The sequence below is a fragment of the Gasterosteus aculeatus genome, chromosome 20 (assembly GCF_964276395.1).
Source record: "Gasterosteus aculeatus chromosome 20, fGasAcu3.hap1.1, whole genome shotgun sequence".
In the NCBI taxonomy this organism is placed as follows: domain Eukaryota; kingdom Metazoa; phylum Chordata; class Actinopteri; order Perciformes; family Gasterosteidae; genus Gasterosteus; species Gasterosteus aculeatus.
In genome coordinates this window covers 9,579,878-9,586,306 of record NC_135707.1, presented here as the reverse complement: position 1 = coordinate 9,586,306, position 6,429 = coordinate 9,579,878, and positions in this window count along the sequence as shown.

Below are 6,429 nucleotides of genomic sequence, written 5' to 3'. Positions count from 1 at the left end.
TTATTTGTCGGTAAGTAACAGTTTTTAACAGCAAAAGTTCTATTCAGCAATTTTCCTAAAGTTCTGTGAATGTACTATTTGGAATGCAAAAATAATTGTCCTCCAAAAATGTTGACCCATCTCTACTTCATACTTTTTATTTCAGTGAGTATTAGTGTCATATAACAACTTTCTATTTCCGGGAAGAACCTTGTTTTGTACAGTAAGTGGAGCTGTCCATCGCCTGCAACCCTCTTCACCCTCCACTCCGCCATCGGTGATTCAGCTGTTGTTTCTCATTATAAAAAACACCTTATTGTGTTTCTTATTATCCCAAGCTGCTCCAAGCAACCAGTATATACTGTTCGCATCTGTGCGTGCGTGCGTGTGTGTGTGTGTGTGTGTGTTTACAGTAGCTGCCAAATGGAATCTTTATTTGCCTCCAACCTTCTCTCTCTCTCTCTCTCTCTCTCTCTCTCTCTCTACTCAGGTGCTTGTCTCTTCATCACTCCCCTCTCTTCTACCTCCCTTCCTCACCTTCCCTCCTACCCTCAGCCTCCTTTTCCTCGCTACACCACCTCCCCACTTTGGCTGTACCGTCCTCCAACTCATTATCCAACAGCTTGAAGCAACCAGTCAGCCGTATGTGAGTGAAAACTGCCACCTCACACTGTTAGCTTGTGTTATATCGAGTCTGCTCTTTGCCTTAAACTTTGCCCCAAACCTTTTAGCTATTTCTGTTCTTTTTCGAAAAACAATAAAACTAATTAACCGAGCAGCTCGCAGCCAGCGTTCAGCCATATGTGAATCTGTTTTGGAATTCCCGCTGAATTGGTGTTTGCCTTTAAATCTATTGTGTCAGTATAACTAATTAGTGAAAGAACTCCCCATCAGCCATGTGTGAAAATGCTTTTGTAGCCTTGTTTGTACTGAATTGGCCACAAGCTATCGCTGTCCTCTCGCTCATTAACAGATACCATTTGAAGTTTTGTATTTTCAAGCATCAAGGTATAACCAATATGTATTAACAATTGATGAATATTACATGAAGTGTGAAAGGGATCAGCAGGGACTTTGTCCCCTGTCTCAATGGCAAATAAGTTTATCATTATTTTGCTTCCTTCTTTATCTATTAATGTAAGTGTATAGCAAAATATTTTTGACTTGATAGTACATTAATGTTGTGTTAAAAAAATAAATCAAAAGTCAATTATTACAAACTGATCACTTTAAATATTTGAGATGTCTTACGTTTCCTCAGGGACAGTTCATACCGTAAGCAGACATTTTTTAATATTATTTTCTTTTTATTACTACTATTTAAAATAATTATATCATATTGATTCCACGTATCCTTTCCTTTCTGTGACCCCTCTCAATCAATTATTTATGAAGTGCAGAAGACAACAGGCTTCTACCATTGATTGTCCTTTAATTCAGATTCGACAGTTTGTCCTCTGACAGTCACTCAAGTGAAACTGTTATTGAGTTCCCTATTAACAAAATGATTCTATTTCTTAAACAAGCAATTCAGCAGTCTTTGTAAAAGTTCTCTCTGCGACGATGACAACGCTATAATTCACTTCCTGCGTCCCAGAGGGTCAAGCACGACTCGATCCAATCAGAAAACATGCCAATTAGACGCCTCAACTGGCACTTAATTACCACTCTGAAGAGGCTGATGGACCATTAATTAGCAGGACATTAACGCGACTGATTGTTCATTAACAGCAGAGCATATTAGAGGAGATAAGACCCGATTGTAACGGACTCCAGTGGAGGAGAGGAAGGCTGAAGCTGTCTTCAATAGAATTAGATGACCTGCTACAGCAGTCGAGTCTGGAATAATAATATTAACAATGGCCATCAAAGGGAAAAACAATCGTTGTAATGTTTGAGTGTGTCATTTATTTGGCTGAGGTCTGTTTTAGTACATGTTACTTCCTCGTAGATGAACACATTATCTCAACAGGCCCTTGTAGCTCAATGGCTTGGCAAAGAAAGTGCTATTGTAGAAAAAGAGAACTGATCTCTGAAAAGGACATCTGAAAATGTTCTGTTTCTATAAAAAAATAAACAGGCTAAACTAAAATGTGCCCGTGCAACAACAATATTGCAACCTGTTTGTGCTTGAAAATCACTCGTCCATATCTTGAAACGAGAACGAAAAAGTCAGATCACTGGATCAAAATGAAATTCAAAGTAGGGCGGGTCTGTTGCAGCGCAGTGAGATTGAAGGTTCGGTTTCTGATCCTTCTTGACTTGGTCTGTGTCAGTCTGCTGCAGAGTTCCCCCAGGGAAGGAATGTTCTAGCATCTCCGATGCTTCATTTCACACTTCATTTACCATCACACTCCCAAAACACTAACTGTGCGTCTGAGGGTGTGTGTGAGTGTTCTCGGGGTCATTCTCTTTCTCCATGAACGCGCTCTTTGTCTCACTCTTTCTCTTACACCAGCCGACACATATACGTACATACAAACACTAAGTATGTACACACACACAAACATGCTAAATAAGAACAGTGAATATTTCACCTGGAGTCAATAGGTACTGTTTTGTTCTACAATGGCAAGCAGCGTGTAAGGCAGAATGGACCAGGGCTCTTATGTGCAGTGATACGGATAAATGAAAAATCACACAAACAGACACACACACACACACACACTAAGTCTGCAACACTTGTTTTATTTCTAAAGTCAATGCAATTACCCCCCCCCTCAGAGTGTATTATCCACTGTATGAATACGGCCAGGAGACAGAGCGTAAATGTCTGTGGTTGTGTGTCTGTGGGAGAAGAAGGGGTACTTATTGGAGTCGCTGTACCTCATAAAGCTTTTGCACTGTCAATATAAACTTTGTCCACAGCTGCAGGATTCTACAGCAAGGCACGGCTTTCTATATTCATCTTGCTGAAAATCTCTTTTTCTTGTGATACTCCCATTTAGATACAAATATATGGATTTATGTAACATGTAATGGTTTAAAATCAGCATTATACACTCCCAAGATCATTCAAAGTCACCCAGGATTATTTTTCCAAGCGGCAGTTCAAATTTACTCAACAGCATTCAGACGGCTAATTGGATTTTGGAGCTGAGCCGGTGATAAAATGTCAGGTCTGAGACACGGGTTCAAAGATACATACACACTTAAGCACAGTGAGGCATTGAGTTACATCACCTGCAGCCATGTGAATGGATGGTAGCAATCATTATACTCACACAAACACACCACGGTAGGTAGGTACAAATAGATGGTGTGTCTCGTATTGGTGAGATTGGTTCCATCTGTCGTGGAGAGGGTTTAAGGGTCACATCCCTGCTATTACGTCTCTCTCTCTGTCCTATGACACTTTATTCACCTGAATGTAGGTCTGCGATGGATGAAGCTAATCTGAGCTACACACACAGAGAGATAGATAGATAGATAGATAGATAGATAGATAGATAGATAGATAGATAGATAGATAGATAGATAGATAGATAGATAGATAGATAGATAGATAGATAGATAGATAGATAGATAGATAGATAGATAGATAGATAGATAGATAGATAGATAGATAGATCTGCTGTTCATATTTTAAAGCTCAAATAACAATAGCAATGGAGGCTTTAAACAATCAAGATCAAGTTCTGGTGAAAGACAATCTAGCCACTAACAGCATTTCAACAGGCCATTACCTTTATTTGCTGTATGTATCGAAAGTGAATGCAATCTCCTATTGCTAGACATGCGGCTACATGTGGTTTCAGAGATACAATATGAATGTGGTAGGAACCTCAAACACACTGAGATTGAGTAATGTTCTAAAGGCTGCAGTCACAGCATGCAACTTCTACACATATTAACCTAAACATGTATACCTACCTCCACTTTTGCTCTCTGTAGAAATAAGCGAAGGGACGACGGCAGGTGATGACAAACACACATTGAGACGGGCAGATGTACAGAATAAGATAGACAGAGTGGTATCAATCAAAGACCTATAGGCAGAGTGCTAATCTTCCAGCCAGCAGAGACAGAAGGAGAGCCAGGAGAGGAGGGAGAGGAGAGAGAGAGAGGAGAGCCGGCAGGACAACAGGGAAGAGGAGAAAGATGGAGAGGAGACTGTGGATGTGGCCCATTGAAGGACAATCATTGTCTATCAACATGAAGAATTACCTTTCTCGCTGTCCCTTATGGCCACATGTGAGCACACACACACACACATATACACACAGGGTAACAAGTTGACCTGTGAGGGAGCACTGATTTGAATCTTCAGTGGGATTAACAGGGATTTGGCCCAGTGTAATGACATCTGAATGAGTTGATTAGCTATCTGATGACACTTTACTGTTTGACCTCTACAACCCAATGACAACTTGCAGCTCGTTCACTTAGGTCGCATTCAAACGGGGAAAGAGGCGAAAAAAAAACTCATACGGAACTCCTTGAGGCAACTTAATGGACCTTGAAACTGTGTCACTGTGTGAGAATCCAATGCATGATCAGCTATGGTTAAAGATCAGCTCTCCTCACACAAGCAGTGACAGAGTACGACCATGAAGGAGCTGAAGGGCGAAAGCCTCCTCAAAAGACAAAAGTACAAACGCACACATGCCTGTGAATTAAGACACCCACACAAATGAAGCAATGATGATGATGCTGAGGTGAGGATTTCGGGGGGCATTGGAAGCTTAAGCATCACTGGTGCGTGACCCAATAAAACAGTAAAATGAGGGGAAACCTTTAGAGGAATAGTTGGATATTTTGGTGAAATACACTTCTTTCTACAAGTTTGATGAGAAGATCGATACCATATTCTTATTCCTCACACAAATAATATTAACAATAATACATTTTATCTGTATGGTGTTTTAAATGTGTCTCAAAGGCAGAAACCATGAAAGTCAAAGAGAAACCATAAAAGCAATTACTGTGCGAACAAAAGAGATGACATAACAACCAATGGATGAGTTTTAATTTAAAATTGTGAAAGTGGCGAGTGATGAAGAATGTTTCGGAGATGATGAAGATGGTGTGAAACAAAGCCCACCTAAATAACAAATTATTACGGACTTATTACAGTTTTGCAGAATGTAATGTCGGTGTCGTCAATTTCTGCCCGGGCTCTCAGTTCATGAGTTAAACTAGTCGTGTACAAATAATGTTGTCCTTTGCTTCGATGTCATCCCGTCCCTCTCTCCTACACCTCCTCAGATACACCACACAGGGAAGATTTTCTTTAAGCTAACACGTAGTAGCATCAGCAAAAAGTAAGAAAACACAACATTAGTATTGAAACCACTACTAAGATCTTAAAAAAAAAACATGAAATAGACAATCCAGTACATTTAGACTCAATTTCCAAAATCCGTTCTAAGAGGAAAATAAAAGAATCACATAGCCTGTTACGGTTTTTCTCATTTGCTCAAGACACACTAAACAAAACTTGGATCCACTTGCTGTTCATCATCCCATTCCTGGCACAGCAGAAGTTGTCTCTAGCAAATGTTTTAACACTTTTTCATTTGCTAACCATATTTTTTACACCCTTTGTCATAACAGTTTCCACAGATATCATTGAAAGACCCCAAACTCTATTGGATTCACAAAAGCAAAACATCTATTTACAGCTAATAGAAATTACTTACATAATTATAAAATCTCTAATGCACCTGTGTGAAACTCTTCAATTAGTAAACACTCCTCATCCATCTATCAAAGATGTAGCCGTAATGTGTCCCACTGTGTATTCCAGCTGTGCTGTATTGCCCGTTAGCAGAACAAACTGTCTACAGTAATTCAGATGTTTTATCAATCCCATTTATGTGACTGTCACACAGTAATGTCAATTTTGCTTGTACTTTATAGAATCCACACGCTTTAGAAAGATCTTCAGCGTTGAACAGCAGTCTGCCATTGTAGATACGGTCGTGGCAAACAATGCAATCAGACGGCGTGAAATCCAGCCAGAAGTAATCGCAGATCAGGGAGCATTTAGAGATGTAAAGCCGTGTGAATAAACGAAACCGTGTCAGAATGAAGCAGCTGTACAGAAAAAATCCATTCCAAAGAAACTCTGATATTGTTAAGGAGGCTAGATTCTAGTATTTGCAGGTATCTGAGATCTGTATCGTAATACCTTGTTTTACCATACAGTCACATGCCACTGGAATATTTTTCTTTATGAATTTTCTCTTTTTCTTAGGGGATAATGGAGCTTGAAGCGGAAGGGGCACATCACAAGTTCAGCCACCTTCAAGCTTTGTAAAGACGCAACATCATTGGGCAGAGGGTCACCGTCACAGTGCCAGGTCAGAGAGGTGCCAATATCAGCATGACGGGGTCCTCTGCCACATACCAATGATTGGCCCATACAATACAGAAAGCTGCATCACATTTGTTGATGCACTTTTGATGAAAGAGCGGTTCCACCCAAAGAGAAAGGGCTGTTGAGGC